The 18,336-nt window shown below is 38.8% G+C and overlaps 1 long non-coding RNA gene across 1 annotated transcript in view; it reads right to left on the bottom strand.

Annotated features, from left to right (window-relative positions):
• LOC122198909 overlaps nt 1-18,336 on the bottom strand; it is a 172,125-nt gene that overhangs the window by 139,685 nt on the left and 14,104 nt on the right. The window lies entirely within an intron of this gene.

Below are 18,336 nucleotides of genomic sequence, written 5' to 3'. Positions count from 1 at the left end.
TTGTAGAATTCATTTCTTCTGAGATGTATTTGCAAACCATGAAAATCTCTAGTAGAAAAAAACCAGTGCATCCTTCCCAGAAACTCAGATTTTCTCATAGGTTGCTGTCATCTTCTTCCTTTGAGATACATTGATCCATTTTCCTCTTAATTTATTTTTGGCCCAGGCTGTTAGTCCACAGTGAATGGAAGGAATAATCAGGTGATTGATACTGGTTAGTCTGCAGTAATTGGGAATTCTCTCACATTCACAGGACTGGGGAAAAAGCAATAATACAATCGCCTTCCTCACTGGCAGGTGAGCAGCTCAAGTAATGGTGCACGCAACTCCATTACATTCTACCTCTTTATCGTAGGGGAAAGCAACACTGCACCCTCGCAAAGCCTTGAGGGAACAAAATCTCTTCTCTGCGTCCTTCAAATCTCCATAGTGACTGGGTACATGGCTTGCACCATTTAATTACTACAACTCTCTGTAATATCTCCTTTTGGTTCTCAAAGTGCATTCACATAGAGTAGCTTACTTGGTCTTCTAACCATTTTGCTTTCACTAGGTGAGGAAAGTCTTAGAGATAGCGAGTGATTCTCAAGACTGCATGCCGAGTAAAGAGGGGCCAGAAAACCAAGTTTCTTCACATTATAGAAGAACTAGACCCACTCAGCTGCTTGGAAAACAGCATTTGGGACTGGACAATGGGCTAATAATAATAATAAAAATATCTAGAAAAGATAGGTAGGAAATGTAGTGAAGTCCCCTGGCCCTGGGTAATAAGACCAAAAAAAGAATGGGGGGTTGAAAATTATTAGCAGCAGAAGCTTTGTTTTTGTTTTTGTTTTTGTTTTTTAATGATGTCCTTGTTTTTAAATTGATGGAGGGAATAAAAGAAGGAGTCATGAGAGATCTAGACTCACAGATGAAGTTCATAGGTGCACATTTGAGTGGCTGAAATTTCCAGAAATCTCTGGAAAATAGTGTCTATTTTTAAGTAATGCCCACCATAATTAAAGATATGACGTGTGGTTATTCTTGATAATTGGGGAAGAAATCAAGTACAGCTTTATGTCACCATTCCTGTGGTATATGAAAATCATGTCATTAATAGCTTTCTACAAGAAAGCACCTACCTCTAGTTGGCGCTTCTCCCTGTTCATCTACGCAAACCCCTTTGCACTATTCCTTAACTTTCTCTCCATCTATCTGAAACCACTGTTGCACATTATTGTGATTCTGCTGTTGCAAACAGAAATAAGCTTTTTCGTTTGTACATCAGCCAACATGCCTACTGCAGTATTTATTGAGAGTATACTATCTTAGGCACCAAGGGTAGAATAGTGATCAAGGCATCAAAAGAAATCACTCCTGCTATGAGTATGGAGAAAATATACCCAATTTACATAGAGTCACTACTATTATTGAAAATTGTGTGGGGCTGGTTTGTTTGTTTTTGTTTTTCATATCCATCTGGGGATGGCTACGCTCCAGCATCAACAGGAGTGGCTATGGTGACTCTGTCCGAGGTACCACCATAAACACATCCCTACCCCTCATCCCCCAAGAAGAGGAGTCAACGCTTAGATTGAAGTGCAAAACGTGGCAAGACTAAACATGTAGAAACCCTAATTATAAGTACATAAATATAATATGTGATGCAGAATAAAATCTCAAACTAATAAAGTACTAACATAGGTATTTACTTCAGTTTGGCAACTTCAGCCTTCTTGGCAATGCACCACAGATTGCATTTTAAGGTTTTCATTCTGTCAGTAGGATATTTTTTTTTCTGGATGACAAATAAATACATTGATCTGTTATCAAAAATAACCCTAGAGATTATTAGAACATTTTCCTCCAAGTTACATTCCTTTTGAAGTTTATTGCTGGTAATTTATTGCAGCACATTTAGCAGAGCAAGGGAAAATGGAGTTAGGTCAGACTCACAAAAACACCCATATTTCAAATATCAAGGATTCTCTGGAATTTCTTATTATATTAACCGACTTGATAGTCTACGTGGTTGAGGAGCTGTCTCCTTTATTCTCCCACTTCTACCCGTTTAAATTGTGTCTGCTTCTAAAAAGAACGTTACATGATTTAAATACACACACTTAAAATGAAGATTAAGGAAACAAATTAGGGGAGAAAGAATAATTTTATCCATTACTAGTATGAGATCATTACTGCAAGTAAACATTTATTTTATCTCCCAGCTTCCTAGCAGTCAAGGCTAACATTAAACGTAACATTATATAGCTATATTAAAAGCAGCCCACCATTTTATCTGGGAAGACATTTTTATGGCACTAAATTCCTGAACAATGGTTTTCCATTCCACATTGTGTAAGAAACAGTAAGCAATAGAGTAGGCACAATAAAAAATAAAATTTTGGAAGTGCTCATGAGATACTCTTCAGAGTCCCTCCCTATATCAAAATTTAATGAAAATCCAACAACATAAAGAAAAGTTTGCATGGGGGCGCCTGGGTGGCTCAGCCCATTGAGCATTCGACTTGGGCTCAGGTCATGGTCTTGTGGTCTGTGAGTTCGAGCCCTGCGACAGGTTCTGTGCTGACGGCTCAGAGCCTGGAGCCTGCTTCGGATTCTGTGTCTCCCTCTCTCTCTGCCTTCCCCTCACTTGTGCTATGTCTCTCTATCAAAAATAAATAAACATTAAAAAATCTTTTTGAAAGTTTGCATGAAGGTAGCTCTGTGGGAAGTTAAGAGAACAGTCCTGGTATATAACATCCTGATGATCTTATTTTACACAAGGATAGAGTTTGAAGAACCTAGAGCAGTGAATAGATAGCCTGCCTCTTTTAATCACAATTTGTCAGCTGTACTTAAGTGAATGCTTTATAGGGGCCACTGCAAGACTGAGATCTTTTAAACGTGTCTAAAATGCTGATCTGTGTTGTCGATTGATGATAGCCTTGGTTTTTGCTGTGGACATGAGATGGATTTTTGCTAAGCAGAATATCGGTCAGATTCCTTAATGTTTATTACAGGATACTAACCTTGACACCCCCACTCCTGCTTCTCTGGTACCACAACCTGTTTGAGACAGTAATTTAGCTGAACCACTACACTGAAAACCATCAAGAAAAAAAGATAACAATTTGAGTTTTAACAGCCTATGTGTTAAGCATCAAGTCTTCGTCAATAATTCATTTGTGTTTTAAAAGACCAATCAACTCAAAGTTACAGTCAGAGAATTGGAATCTGAAAATTGGAAGGTAGTCCTTCAATGTCGGACTATGAACAGCAACAGTGACAGGGGACTTGCTATTAAATGAGACGGCTGTGTAGCTTTTAAAACACTCTAAAACACTCTAAATGTGAGAATGTTTTTTGTGGGTTTTTTTTTTATACAATGCTCTAAAAATTACTTCTGCCTAACTTCCAGCTACAATCCTTTCTTTTGCCCTCTGATGCATGCAGGGTGTACATAATAAATAAAGACACCCATTACCAACCACAGCTATACCGAAATCTTAATTATGCCACGAGGACAAAGTTTATCTTTGCCCATAGAGATATGGAGTGCACCTGTATCCTTTCAACCCAGAAAGCTCACAGCACAACTGTTTTTTGTGGTGTTAACAGCATGATTCTGGTATTTTTCTCTATGGACTTAACACTTCTCTACTCTCCCCTGTGGTGAGGACTCAATCTGTATGTTTTGTGCACCTGTCCTTCCTAAAGTTCCTAAAGGGTCGGTGCTATGCACTACACGCTTCCACCCCAAGCTAGGCTAGGACAGGTTGGAATATGGACAAATATCCCAACCAGAGGCTACCAGTACACAGCCCGAGTGCTCTGGCTTACACGAAGGAACTGGCCCCATAACATTCTCTCAATATTTCCACTAAAGTACAAGCTATGCTGTTAGCTGGGGGCGAATGTTGGGAGTATAAAGATCGTGAAGATTGTAGGATGTCTTAGCAGTTTGAGGCGTCACTGGGAAACTGACGAATAGGAGAAAACAAATATTTCAAGAAAGGATGGAGAGTATGTGCACCGAAGGACTGAGCTGGTAGTTCATCAGGCCCTGAGTGACCAAGGAAGATATTTTGACGCCTGGTGACCATTGTTTCCTAGTTACGCTGGCTCAGCTCCAATCCTCAGATCCCTATATGAGCGCTGCGTCCTCACAGAGCTCTCCCACCTTTACTCGATCTGATCTCACTGGGTCTCTGTTCCTTACAAATGAGATAGTCCTGACTGGAGGGGACTGAGAGAGAAACATCCCAGGTATACGGATGGAGAATCTAAGCTACTGAATGAGATCGGAGGTAACAGGAACACTGATAACCGCACGCCGCCCTGGCAATTGAAATCCTTCCATACAGAATTCCATTTTGTACGGGCTAATTTCAGTAACACGGATTGTTTTATACACTTTTATGCACAATAAGAAGGCAGAATGCTGATTAAAAGAGACGAGCCGTGACTCCAGTCAGCTTATGTGGCTCAGAGTGCAAGTATACTCACATAAAGAATTAAGGACACTTAGTACAACAGATGATCACCAGGAACTTGGCTCTGTTTAATGGGAAGACGCGGGTCCAATGAGCGGGTCCTCCCAGGGACCCATAGTCATGATAAGCGGGTCCATAGTCATGATAAGAGGGTCCATAGTCACGATAAGCAGGAGTTCAGACTGACATTAGAAAGCCCCACTTGGTATGAACAGAGCAGATCACAGAATTTATGGAAACCTACTTGGAGACTCCTCCTCACACAACAACTCTCCTCTTCGGATGTCCTGCAATTCCAGGAGGATAGGATTCTGTGTGACCGAGGGACAGTGAGGGCAAATGAGGGACACAGCAGGTCATGACTGCTGTGAAGAAAAGATATGGGTGACATTGGAGAGCCACTGGTCTGGAACATGATTCACGGCATTTTCCAAAAGGGAGTTAGTACCTCAGAGCACACTATTTTATACCATGCAGTATGTATTCATTTTCCAGCTCCTTCTCCAGTCTGTTACAGGGTTTCTCCAGTAAGTCATTCTTCACACATGTTGTATTATCCTGGACACCAGTTATTTTGAAAAACAATATGGAATAAAATGCTCTCTCATCACTTTATATTCCTAGGAGCTACTGGTACTTTCATTTGGTTTGTAATATTCTTTTCTTCCTCCCTTCCTTTCTTCCTACCCCTCTTCCTTCCTTCCTCCCTCCCTTTCTTTCTTATTATCTTTCCTTCTTCTTGGTTCATAATATGTACCCATCACTGAAGCTTTAAGGTAATCATGCACGAAAACAAAAACATTAGGAAGCAAAATTTACCCCACAAAATTCCCATTTTCCCCTAGGCCCAAGGGAGTTTTCCATTGGGAAAGTGGAAAGCAAGAGGGAGAGAACAAAGACTGGGACTTCATAGTTAAAGTAATTGCTAGCAGGCACAGGAAAAAAAAAAAAAAAAAGGTAGAAATTACATTCAGTAAGACCAGAGCAAAAAGGCAGAGCAAAATGAATCACAGAAATAATGTCTGCTCAGAATCTAAAAATTAAAATACTGCTCTGAATAGAACAGATATGATTCCCAATTGAACAATGAGCTGAAATCCAGGAAGCTTTCAAAAATAAATAAAAGGTAATCACAGTGAAGAATAAAGATAAGTGCACCTTCTCATTTACATGAGCGGACAGTAGTTCCCCAACTACTTGCTTATTGAAATGGATTGTTAACCAGACCACAAGGAGCGAAACGAAATGGATCATAATGTTGCTCATTTTAATGCTACATTCTCTCAATGAAAATGTATTTTTAAATGAAGATATAATATGCAAGATGAAATCTTAACATCTGAGCGATCACAGAACAAAGAGGTATTTTGAATTAGGCAACAATCTACTGTTTGGGGCAAAGTGAGTTTTTCTTTAAGTGACCCATCATGCTAATACAAGGGCTCATTAGGAGATCTCTGTGTATCTTTCCCAGGGGCAATCCCTGACTCTATGTCAGTGTTCCTACTTTTTCCAGGTAACTATAGCTTTGCACTCATTGCTGCAGGGTGACCGATTCAACTGTGAGATTACTTATGTAGGCACACAGGAGATAAGTCCTACCCTCAATGAGTTTTCTTATCTGTGAGTAAGTTATTCACTGCTGGTTAACAAACATTTCTCAAACTTGAAAACAAAAACAACTTACTGGCTCATGAATCTGCAATTTGGGCTGGGCTCTGCTGGGCACTTTTCCAACTGATCTTGTCTGGCATCACTCATGGCAGGCTGACTTCAGGTGGATGGTCCAAGGTGGCCTTATTCAACTAGGTCTGAGGCACCTCAGCTCTCTTCCATGCGATTTTGCATGAAGGCAGCCCCCTTCTTCCAAGAAGGCAAACCCCAATTCTCAAGTGTATATTAAGCCTCTGCTTACATTATTTTTATTGATGGCCAAAGCCACTGGCCAAAGTCACATAGCCAATCACATAGCCCAGAATCAACATGAGAGAGAAATAACATCGAGGTGTGAAATTCCAGAAGTCATGATTCACTCTGGGCTATCAAAGTAACAATCTACTAAAACTCCCATTCCATGTTTTTTACATAGCTTTTGGAACCATGTATTCTGAAGTATGCTTCAAATAACAAATGTTCTTGTTAAAAAAGAAAAGCAAAAACAAAACTTTAACTGAGGGTACTCATTTAAAATAAAGCATATCAGAGGGGAGGTGGGGGGATGGGCAAAATAGGTGAAGGGGATTAAAGGTATACTCATCACTATGAACACAGAGTAATGTATAGAATTGTTGAGTCACTATATTGTACACCTGAAACTAATATAACACTGTATGTTAACTATACTGGAATTAAAATTAAAAACTTAATGAAAAATAAATTTTAAAAAATTTTAATTAAAAAAAAGTAACTCCTTACTCTCAAATTTCCAAACCATTTGTGTAGACATTGTTTATTTAACCTAGAAGATATTTTTAAGTGTTTAAACACTAACTAACATAATAAACATTTACATTACAATATAATCAAGGAAGACATTCCTTTTTCTTTTTGAGGAAGACATTCCAAATAATTGAGGGGTTAAACTAATAGGGAGTGATTTAAATGTAATAGTGAGCATTTTATTTCATTCATAATCATCATAGATTTAGCCACAAATCAAATTTTTGGAAATATTTAAGGTTTAGCTTAACCAAAATGCTAAAAGAAGACTTTTTAGCAATTTTTAAAAATCCATGTGTATGTAAAGCCTTACCGGTCACAACTGAAGTGAACTTTATTTATTTATTTATTTATTTATTTATTCATATAATTATTATTTTTTTTAATATAATTTATTATCAAGTTGGCTAACATACGGTATATAACAGTGTGCTCTTGGTTTTGGGGGTAGATGCCTGTGATTCATCGCTTACATACAACACTCAGTGCTATCCCAACAAGTGCCTTCCTCAATGCCCATCAGCCATTTTTCCCTCTCCCCCACACACCGCCATCAACCCTTGGTTTCTGAGACGAAACTATGAATGGTAACCTGTAACGTAACCCTTTTGTTTCACTTTCTCAGGTTCTAAGCAGTCTTCATTTCCTCCTCCAATCACTCAAATGTCCCAGTCTCTTACATATGTTTCAGCCAACCCTATCTGTGTTATGGCAACAGGTAGAAGAGAGTCTGAAACCTCAGAAATAAATAAAAATAAAACTCCCATTACCAGCTGAGCATTGAACAAGGTATAAAGTTCTTGGCCTGGCAAACATAGCTCAACATCTTCTCCCAAATTTCCTTTCCTTTTATTGCTCCACTGGGTCCCACTAGAAATATTACAATAGCAAAAACAGTCATATGCTTCAACCTGTAGGCAGATTTGCATGCCATATCCTGAATTCTATCTTTCTTTATTGCTCAAATTGACTCTTATGGCCTCCACTCCCTCTGTCTAGCTCCTTCCAACTGCCAAGAATTCTGGCCATCCCTCAGGGTCCAGGTCATAGGTTACACGCTCCACACAAACACTTCCATGAATGTCCCAACAGATGGGTATTTCTCCCTTCTCTGAACTTAGTATCCAGGTGGCACAGTGTAGGAGAAATGACCCAGGCTTTGGAATGAGACAGATCCGGTTTCAAACCCCAGCTCTTCCAATTATGTGACTATAGCCACCCTAAGTTGGGTTTCTTAGCTGTAAAGTAGGTCTACTTTGTAGGTTGGTCACCGGGAGATTAAGAGAAATAACATGGTAAACATCTAGTAGATTACGTAGCATATGATGGTCCTGCAGATGTAAGGAGTATTAGGAGACACATCCACAACTTTTGTAACATTAAGGTTTTGCTTTTTATCCTCTTACTTTATGAACAAATGTCTCCATCACAAAATATGAATCCTTAAAAAAATAAATAAATATTGAGCCCCATTTTATCACTCAAGCCTTCCTCTCCATCACTCCAGTGTCTAGTGCTTACTCAATGTTAGTGGAAGGCAAAAAGAGAGGAAAAAAGGAAGCAGGGAGGGAAGGATGGTTGACATTCACTTTACTTTTTAAAGCAAATGGCACTGAATACAGTGCCCCTATTTATGAAGAAGCAAGTTAAGGATCACTGCCTGGTAAATGTTGTAACTGCTAAGCTGCTAAGACATACTGTCATTGTAGGAAAACTTTTTTTTGTTGTTTTTTTAACCGTAGTATGTTTCTATTTGATGAGTAAAAATATGGATTTATAGACCCGGAATGGATGCTAAGAAGTTGTTTACCTAAGGTTCTCCCTTCAAACAGAACTGCACCTGTTTCATAAAGACAAGCACAGGAGGAAAGTAAACCTCCCCCTGAGAAGGCACAGGCTGGGCTGGCCCAGCACCTGTGCAGACACCTGCTGCTGAGACATGGCAGAAAATGCTGATGGTGGACATGTGATCTCCCGCAGGCCACTGTTAAAACTACTTCTTGTCTGGGGTACCTGGGCCACTCAGTCAGTTAAGCATCCAACTGTTGATTTCAGTTCAAGTCATGATCTCATGGTTCCTGAGTTTGAGCCCCACTGATAATGCAGAGCCTGCTTGGGATTCTCTCTCTCTCTCTCTCTCTCTCTCTCTCTCTCTCTCTCTCTTTCTCTCTCTCCCTCTCTCCCTCCCTCCCTCTCTGCCCCTCACTCCCCAACCACACCCCCTTCACCCCAGGTACACACACCCCTTCTCTCTCAAAAAAATAAACAAATAAACTTGAAAAGAAAAACTAGGGGCGCCTGGGTGGCTCAGCTGGTTAAGCGTCGGACTTCAGCTCAGGTCACGATCTCGCGGTCCGCGAGTTCGAGCCCCGCGTCAGGCTCTGGGCTGATGGCTCAGAGCCTGGAGCCTGCTTCCAATTCTGTGTCTCCCTCTCTCTCTGCCCCTCCCCCGTTCATGCTCTGTCTCTCTCTGTCTCAAAAATAAATAAACGTTAAAAAAATTTAAAAAAAAAGAAAAGAAAAACTATGTTTTGTTTGCACATTCACAGAAATTTGTCTACCCTCATTTGGAATAGCGCCAGAAAGTTCTTGGGGGAGATAATGGAAGGCAATGAAGCTAACAGTCAAGGAAACAGGACAATAGGATTCGAGTTGTCAAAATCAAATTTCCATTTGTATACAAACATCCAAATATCCTGACCTGGTATAGAACTATGTGAAAATTTCTAAAGATATATCAATAGATGCAGAAAGACAGATACTGCCTAGCATCTAGCAACTGTGAAATCTAAAAAAGAAAAAAAGAAAAAAAGAAAAAAACGTCAAATTCCTGTAAACGAAGTAGAAAAGTGGCTGCCAGCAGTTGTGGAGGGAGAATAGGCTGAGGTTGGTAAAACAGTACAAACTTTTAGTTGTAAGATGAATGTGGTCTGAAGATACGCTGTACAATTTTAGTTAATAAACACTGTACTGTATAATTGAAATTGGCTAAAAGAGTAGAATTTAAATGTTCCCCTCTGCCCAAAAAAGGTAATATGTGAGGAAATTAATGTGTTAATTAACTCAATGATGGGAATCCTTTCACAATATCTTACAATTTTATTTGTCAATTATACTTCAATGAAGCTAAACACACACACACACACTCTCTCTCTCTCTCTCTCTCTCTCTAAAACACTGAACTATTCCACATTCAAAGGTCCTAAGATGAGATAAAGAAAATTAACTTTAAGAAAGTCTCTTTGGGGCACCTGGATGGCTCAGTCAGTTAAACGTCTGAGTCAGGCTCAGGTCACGGTCTCACAGTTGGTGGGTTCGAACCCTGCATTCAGCTCTGCGTTCGGCTCTGTGCTGACAACTCAGAGCCTGGAGCCTGCTTCGGATTCTGTGTCTCCCTCTCTCTCTGCCCCTCTTCTGCTTATTCACTCTCTCTCTCTCTCTCTCTCTCTCTCAAAAATAAAATAGTAAAAATATTTAAAAAGAAAAAAGCCTCTTTGAGCTTTAAAACTCAACTTAACTATTCAATCAGAACATTAGAATTGATAATTTTGTTAATTATACCTCAATAAGGCTGAAAAAAGAAAGACATCACTGTTAAAGCCAATGCCATGATTACTCTCTGTTTTCTTCTAGTTATTGCACAGTTTTTGGTCTTACATTTAAGTTTTTCATTTATTTTGAGTTAATTTTTATATATGGTGTAACATAAGGGTCTAATATCATTATTTTTTTATGTGGATATCAACACCATTTGTTGAAGGGGCTGTCCTTTCTCCGTTGTATAGTCTTAGAACTCTTCTTGAAGTTCATTTGAGCATATGCATGGGGTTTTATTTCTGGGATCTCTATTCTGTTCCATTGGTCTATATGTGTGTCTTTATGCTGATACCATACTGTTTTGATTACTGTAGCTTTGTAATATGTTTTAAAATCAGGATATGTGAGGTCTCCAATTTTGTTCCTTTTAAAGGTTGTCTTGGCTATTGGGATCACTTGAGATTCCATATTAATTTAAAAATTTTTTCTATTTCTGCAAAACATGCCATTGTGGTTTTGATAGATATTGCATTGAATTTACCGAGTACTTAGGGTAGTATGAACAGTTTAACAATATTATGTCATCTAATCCATGAGCATGGGATACATTTTTATTTATTTGTGCCTTCTTTAATTTCTTTCAGTAATGTTTTGCAGTTTTCAGTGTCTTTTAACTTGGTTAAATTTATTTATAAGCATTTTATTCATTTTGATGCTATTATAAATGGGATTGCTTTCTTAATTTCCTTTTTAGATTGTTCATTGTTAGTGTATAGAAATGCATCTGATTTTTGTGCATTGATTTTGTATCCTGTAAGTTTGCTAAATTTATTTATTAATTCTAACAATTTTATGTATATGTGTGTGTGGAATCTTTAGTATTTTCTCCATATAAAATCATGTCATCTACAAACAAAAATTTTACTTCTTCCTTTCCAATTTGGATGTCTTTTATTTCCTTTTCTTGTCCCTTTGCTCTGCCTAGGACTTCCAGACTGTGTTGAACAGAAATGGCGAGAGTGGGCATCCTTGCCTTCTTCCTGATTATAAAGGAAAAACTTTCAGTTTTTCCCCATTGAATATGACTTTAGGTATGGACTTGTCTTACATGGCCATTATTATATCGAGTTATTTCCTTCTACTCTAGCTTATTGAGTGTTTTTTTATCATGTAAGGTATTGAGTTTTGTCATTTTGTTTTTTCTGTGTCAAGTGAAATGATCATGTGGTTTTTGTCCTTCATTTTGTTAACGTGGTATATTACCTTTGATTTTTGTATGTTGCAGCCTTCTTGAATTCCAAGAATAAGTCTCAGTTGGTCATGGCGTATTATGCTTTTAATATGCTGTTGAATTCAGTTTGCTATTATTTTGCTGAGGATTTTTACATTAATATTCATCAAAGATATTGGTCTGTAGCTTTCTTTTCTTATAATATTTTTGGGTATCAGGGTAAGGGTAATACTAGCCTCATAAAATGAGTTTGGAAGTGTTCCTTCCTTTCCAACTTTTTGGAAGAGTTGGAGGAAAATTAGCATTAATCCTTCTTGAAAGTTTGGTAGAATTCTCCAGTGAAGCCATCTGATGCAGTGTTTTTCTTTGTTGGAAGGTTTTTGATTACTTATTCAGAATCCTTATTGGTGATAGATCTGCTCAGATTTTTTATTTCTTCATGATTCAGTCTTGGTATGTTGTAGATTTCTGGGAATTTATTCATTTTTTCTAGGTTATCTAATTTGTTGGCATAGTCTCATAATCTTTGTTTTCCCTGTGAGGTGAGTTGCAATGTCTCCTCTTTCAATGAATTTTTAAAAATATTTTTTATGTTTTATTTTTTATATTTGAGAGAGAGAGAGAGAGAGAGAGAGAGAGAGCACGAGCAGGGGAGGGGCAGAGAGAGGGAGACACAGAATCTCAAGCAGGCTCCAGGCTCCCAGCTGTCAGCACAGAGCCCAACGAGGGGCTCAAACTCATGAATAGTGAGATCATGACCTGAGCCGAAGTCAGATGCCCAACCTACTGAGCCATCCAGGCACCCCTCATTTCAGAGATAGAGAGCAAGCCGGGGAGGGGTAGAGAGAGAGGGAGAAACAGAATCTGAGGCAAACTCCAGGCTCTGAGCTGTGAGCACCCAGGCGCCCCTCCTCTTTCCTTTCTAATATTACTTATTTGAATCTTCTCCCTTTTTGTCATAGATAATTTAGTCGCTTGTCAATTTTAGTGATCTTTTAAAAAAAAACAACTCTTAGTTTTGTTATTTTTTTCGTATTGTTTTTCTATTCTCAGTTATACTTGTTTCTACTCCAACCTTTCTTTCTTTCTTTCTTTCTTTCTTTCTTTCTTTCTTTCTTTCTTTCTCTCTTTCCTCAAGGTGTAAAATTAGGCTGTTCATTTGAAATTCTTCTTCTTTTTTAATGGATTTATTTACCATTATAAACTTCCCTCTTTGTACTGCTTTCACTATATCCCATATATTTTGATATATTGTGTTTCATTTTCATGCGTCTCAAGATATTTTCTGATTTTCCTTCTGATTTTTTTCTTTGATTGATTTATTGTCTAAGAGGGTGTTGTTTAATTTCCACACAGTTGTAAATTTTCCAGTTTTCCTTCAGCTATTGATTTCTAGTTTCATTCTATTGTGATAAAAAAAATACTTGGTATGAATAGTAATAAGTTTAAAAAGCCAGTCCCCGAAAGTGACATAGTGCATGATTCCATTTATATAGCATTCTTGAAAGGACAAAATTATACAAATGAAGAACAGAATAGTAGCTGCCAGGAGTTAGGGACAAGAGGGAAGGGAGTGTGGCTGTAAAAGGCAGCAAGAGGGATCCTTCTAATGGAACCGTTCTGTAGCTTGACTGTAGCAATGCCGATATCCTGGCTGTGATCTGGTACTATAATTCATAAGACATTATTGCAGAAACAGGGTAAAAGTATCTTCTCTGTATTTTTTTTTACAATTGCATGTGAATCTATCATTATTTCAAAATTAAAAGTTTAATTTTAAAAAATTCTTAAAGAGGCAAGTAAAGCAGTTGAGAGTTGAGTTTGTGGTCAGACAGAACAAGTTTCCATTCCCAATTTCAACATTAATAGCTGTTTGACTTTGGCCACTGCCTTAACCTCTCTGAACCTGAAGTCTTTTGTCTGTCAAATGGGGTTAATAGCACCCATCCCACAGAGGTGTGGTAAGGATTCAGTGAAGGTACAAGAAGACTAATTCCAAAGCCAGGCACACAGTAAGCACTCCAAGAACACCGTTTCTAGTTATTATTGTACATTTCCCCTCTCTCAATACAGTCCATGGTTGGTGAGCATGATTTTAGGGACACAGGAGAAATGACAAGGTTGAAAAATAGGAAGACTTGCTTCTTACACTGAAGCTGGAGATACATTCAAGATTTAGGGCAAATATCTCAGATGCATAAATCATGAGACACAAATGCATTTACAATTAAACTAAACAATTTTATGAACTGGAAACAAAATCACTGCCCAGGTTTATGCATCTCTCTTTTTTTTGTAATGAAACGGAGAACCAATTAGACAGCCTGAGTAGAAGCCTGAATAAGCGTTAAACAGAGGCACAAAAGTGACAAAGATAATTCCTTCCTAGCTTCCCAATTTGCTAGCAATAATAAGCAAAATCAATTAAAGTTTTCCGAAGATGACCTTTCTTCTTCCTTGGAATGAAATTTCTGAGATGTTTGCACTCATATGAAATAAATTCCCCAGGGTTTTCCATGGCCTTCCTTTATGGTTTCTTTTTCTTTTCCCAAAATCAGGGGAGGCTATAAGGTAGTCAGGCCATGACCATCTCTTCCCAAGAATGGTGGTGGATGCGGATAACACAGGCAACTGATGTCCCTTGGAAAAATAAAACCATAAATTTGTTTTAGCAATCCAAATGGACTGATTAGCATTTGCATGTTTTGTCTGTCCTGATTACCAGTTTCTAAAAAAGGAAGAAAACACTCTAGGTCAGGATAAATTTAAATAGTCGTAGAGGATATCATGACAGCCTTTATACTTTAAACCATCATGGATTCAAGAATTCATAGAACATGAAACTTAAACTACGAGAAAACAAAAGAACCCTGCACAACATGAAGAACATGATTTTCTTAATGAGACTTTACTATTTGTGAAGATGAATCTATTACTCTGGTGAAACAGAAAGAACACGAACCTTGAAATCAAAATGTAGTCACAACCCAAGCTCCATCAAGTACTTGCTGTGTGACTTGAGACCAGTGATTAACCTGTTTGAGCTGCAGGTTCTTCCACCTGTGAAACTGGGATTAAAGCAGCTGTCCTACCCATAGTTCTGGAGCAAAGTGAGAGCTTGTGGATTACGTGCCTACCTCAGTGCCTAGATCAAAACAGGAGTTCAGGATAGAGTTAGATCTTTTCTTTCCTTGCCCTTGCATCTTTTGTTTCTCTTGTCATCGTGGCTTATTATTGGGCCAAGTTATTCCCAGCTTTTGATTATGAAATTGTTCGCCAAGGACTGAACCCCAACTTTTCATGACGATGCTGAAGGAAGATGTGATGCCTGTCAAGTCCGAATATTCCCTTTTCCCTGTCCTGAAGACACACAAGTGTTTACTATAACCTTGATCTCTGTATATTATTGGTTTTCAAGAATTAGCTGGGAGTTGCTTTTCGTATAGAAAACAAAACACAGGCAAAGCTCGTGCAGGTATTTCATTTTTTACAAATAGGAGGTTGATGGCAATTTTTCCAACAGCACTTTCTCACTTTGTATCTTGGTGTCACACTTTGGTAATTCTCATAACATCTCAAACTTTTTCATTACTATTATATTTGTTATGGTGATCTGTGATCAGTGATCGTTGATGTGACTATCGTAATTATCTTGGAGTGCCCATATAAGACGGCAAACTTAATCGGTAAATTTGTGTGTGTTTTGACTACTCTACCCACCAGTCATTCCCCATCTCTCCCTCTCCTTGGGCCTCTCTATTCCCCCAAACACAAAAAATACTGAAACTGGGCCAACTGATAACCCTACGGTGGCTTCTAAGTGTTCAAGTAAAAGTCACACATCTCTCACTTTAAATCAAAAGCTAGAGATGATTAAGCTTAATGAGTGAAGTATGCCAAAGGCAAGATAGGCCAAAAGCTAGGCCTCCTGTGCCAAATGGTTTGCCAAGTTGTGAATGAAAAGGACAAGTTCTTGAAGGAAATTAAAAGTGCTACTCCAGTGAACACACAAAAGATAAGAAGGCAAAACAGCCTTACTGCTGATACAGAGAAAGTTTTAATAGTGTGCCTAGAAGATCAAACCAACAGCAACATTTCCCTAAACCAAAGCCTAATCCAGAGCAAGGCCTTAACTCTCTTCAATTCAATGAAGGCTTAGACAGGTGAGGAAGCTGCAGAAGAAAGGTTTGAGGCCAGCAGACCTTGGTTCATGAGGGTTAAGGAAAGAAGCTGACTCCGTAACATACAAGTGCAAGGTGAAACACCAAGTGCTGATGTGGACCTTGTAGCAATTATCCAGAAGATCTAGTTAAGATAATTCACGAAGGTGGCTACGCTAAACAATAGATTTTCAGTGTAGACAAAGACCCTTCTATTGAAAAAAAGATGTTATCTAGGACTTTCATAGCTAGAGAAAAGAAGTTAATGCTTGGTTTGAAAGCTTCAAAAAACAGCTCAACTCTCGTGTTAGGAGCTGGTAACTTGAAGTGGAAGCCAATGTTCACTTAGCATTCTGCAAAGCCTAAGGCCATTACAAATTCTGCTAGAGCTATTCTGCCTGTGTCTAGAAGTGGAATAAGAAAGCCTAGATGGCAGCACACCTGTTGACAACATGGTTTACTGAATTTAATGTTTTAAACACATTGTTGAGACCTATTGCTCAGAAAAAAGATTTCTTTCAAAATACCACTGCTCGGGGTGCCTGGGTGGCTCAGTCGGTTAAGCGTCCGACTTCAGCTCAGGTCACGATCTCGCAGTCTGTGAGTTTGAGCCCCGCGTCGGGCTCTGGGCTGATGGCTCAGAGCCTGGAGCCTACTTCCGATTCTGTGTCTGCCTCTCTCTCTGCCCCTCCCCCGTTCATGCTCTCTCTCTGTCTCAAAAATAAATAAACATTAAAAAAAAAAAAAAAAAAAAAACAAAATACCACTGCTCATTGACAATGGACCGGGACGCCCAAAAGTTCAAATGGAGATGGACAATGAAATTAATGTTGTTTTCATGCCCGCTAACACAACATTCATTCTGCAGCCCACGGATCAAAGAGTCACTTCAGCTTAAGAAACATATTTCTTAAGGCAGTGGCTGCCATAGATAGTGATTCTTCTGATGGATCTGGGCAAAGTCAACTGAAAACCTTCTGGAAAGGATTCACTATTCTAGATGCTATTAAGAACATTCATGAATCATGGGAAGAAGTCAAAATATCAACATTCACAGAGGTTTGGAAGAAGTTGATTCCAGCCCTCACGGCTGACTTTGTGGGGTTCAAGACTTGAGTAGAGGAAGTAACTACAGATGGGGTGGAAATAGCAAGAGAATCAGAATCAGAAATGGAACCTGAAGATGTGACTGAATGGCTGCAATCTCTTGATACAACTTGAATGGATGAGGAGTTGCTTCACAGATGAGCAAAGAAAGTGGTTTCCTGAGATAGGATCTACTCCTGAAGATGCTGTGAAGGTTGTTGAAATGACAACAAAGGATTTAGAATATGACATAAACTTAACCGATAAAGCAGCATCAGGGTTTGAGAGGATTATCTTCGATCTTGAAGGAAGTTCCACAGTGGGTAAAATGCTATCTAATAGCATTACGTGCCACAGAGAAACTTTTTGTGAAAGGAAGAGCCAACTCATGCAACAAACTTCACTGTTGTCTTATTTTATGAAATTGCCACAGCCACCCCAGCCTTCAGCAACCACTCCCCTGATCAGTGAGTAGCCATCAACATCGAGGCAAGACCCTCCACCAGCAAAAAGATCACGACTCACTGAAAGCTCAGACGATGGTTAGCCCTTTTTAGCAAGCAAGTATTTTTAAAGTAAAGTGTGCACATTGGTTTCTTTGTACATAATTCTATGTCACACTTAGTAGACTACAGTACAGTGTAAGCATTAAGGTGTATGCACTGGGAAACCGAAAAATTCACTTGACTCACTCTATTGTGATATTCACTTTATTGTGGTGGTCTAGAACCAAACCTGCAATATCTTCAAGGTATGCCTGTCTGCACATTGACTGTGATTCTCAGAATTATGACTGACAAAACTGAAAGTATCTGGAAATCTCTTAAGGGGTCTTGATTTCAGTTTTCTCCCACGGGAATTTTGCATATTAAATTCAGGTCAAACTAGTTCCCATCCTCAGGAAGAAGCCAACAGGGAACAAACAAAAAAAACCAGTGAGAGTTCAACTCTTATGGTAAACCCAAGGACACAAAATACATGAAAGATTGAAGTATTACATAGTCACATGTAGCTGCTGCTTAAATACAGTTTTGCAATCCTCACTTAAGCATTCAGAGATGATTCTGCCAGTTCCAAATAGGAATCCACACGTAGCTCTGGGCTTCAAAGAATGAAATAAAACAATAATTTCAATTTTACAAGTCCTCAGAGTGAAAACAACTGAGACGTAGCCTTTTTCTGGCTGTTGTGTGTTCCAGTCCCTGCAGGCCAATTAAGTTCTTTCAAAGCCCCAGCAAGGGCTTGAAGGTTAATTAAAATGTGTGATTTAGGAAAAGCTGAGGATAGTATATAGTGCACATACTCCACCAGCTGCCTTCGAAGCAACATTTAATTAACCAGCAGTGAGGCTCAGCACCTGCTTTTTTCCCCATTTCTGCACAGACACCATGGATGCAGAGCGCCAAGG

This window comes from Panthera leo, chromosome C2 (genome assembly GCF_018350215.1).
Source record: "Panthera leo isolate Ple1 chromosome C2, P.leo_Ple1_pat1.1, whole genome shotgun sequence".
Taxonomy (NCBI): domain Eukaryota; kingdom Metazoa; phylum Chordata; class Mammalia; order Carnivora; family Felidae; genus Panthera; species Panthera leo.
Note: the sequence above shows the minus strand (reverse complement) of the source record. Positions and strands in the feature narration are given on the sequence as shown.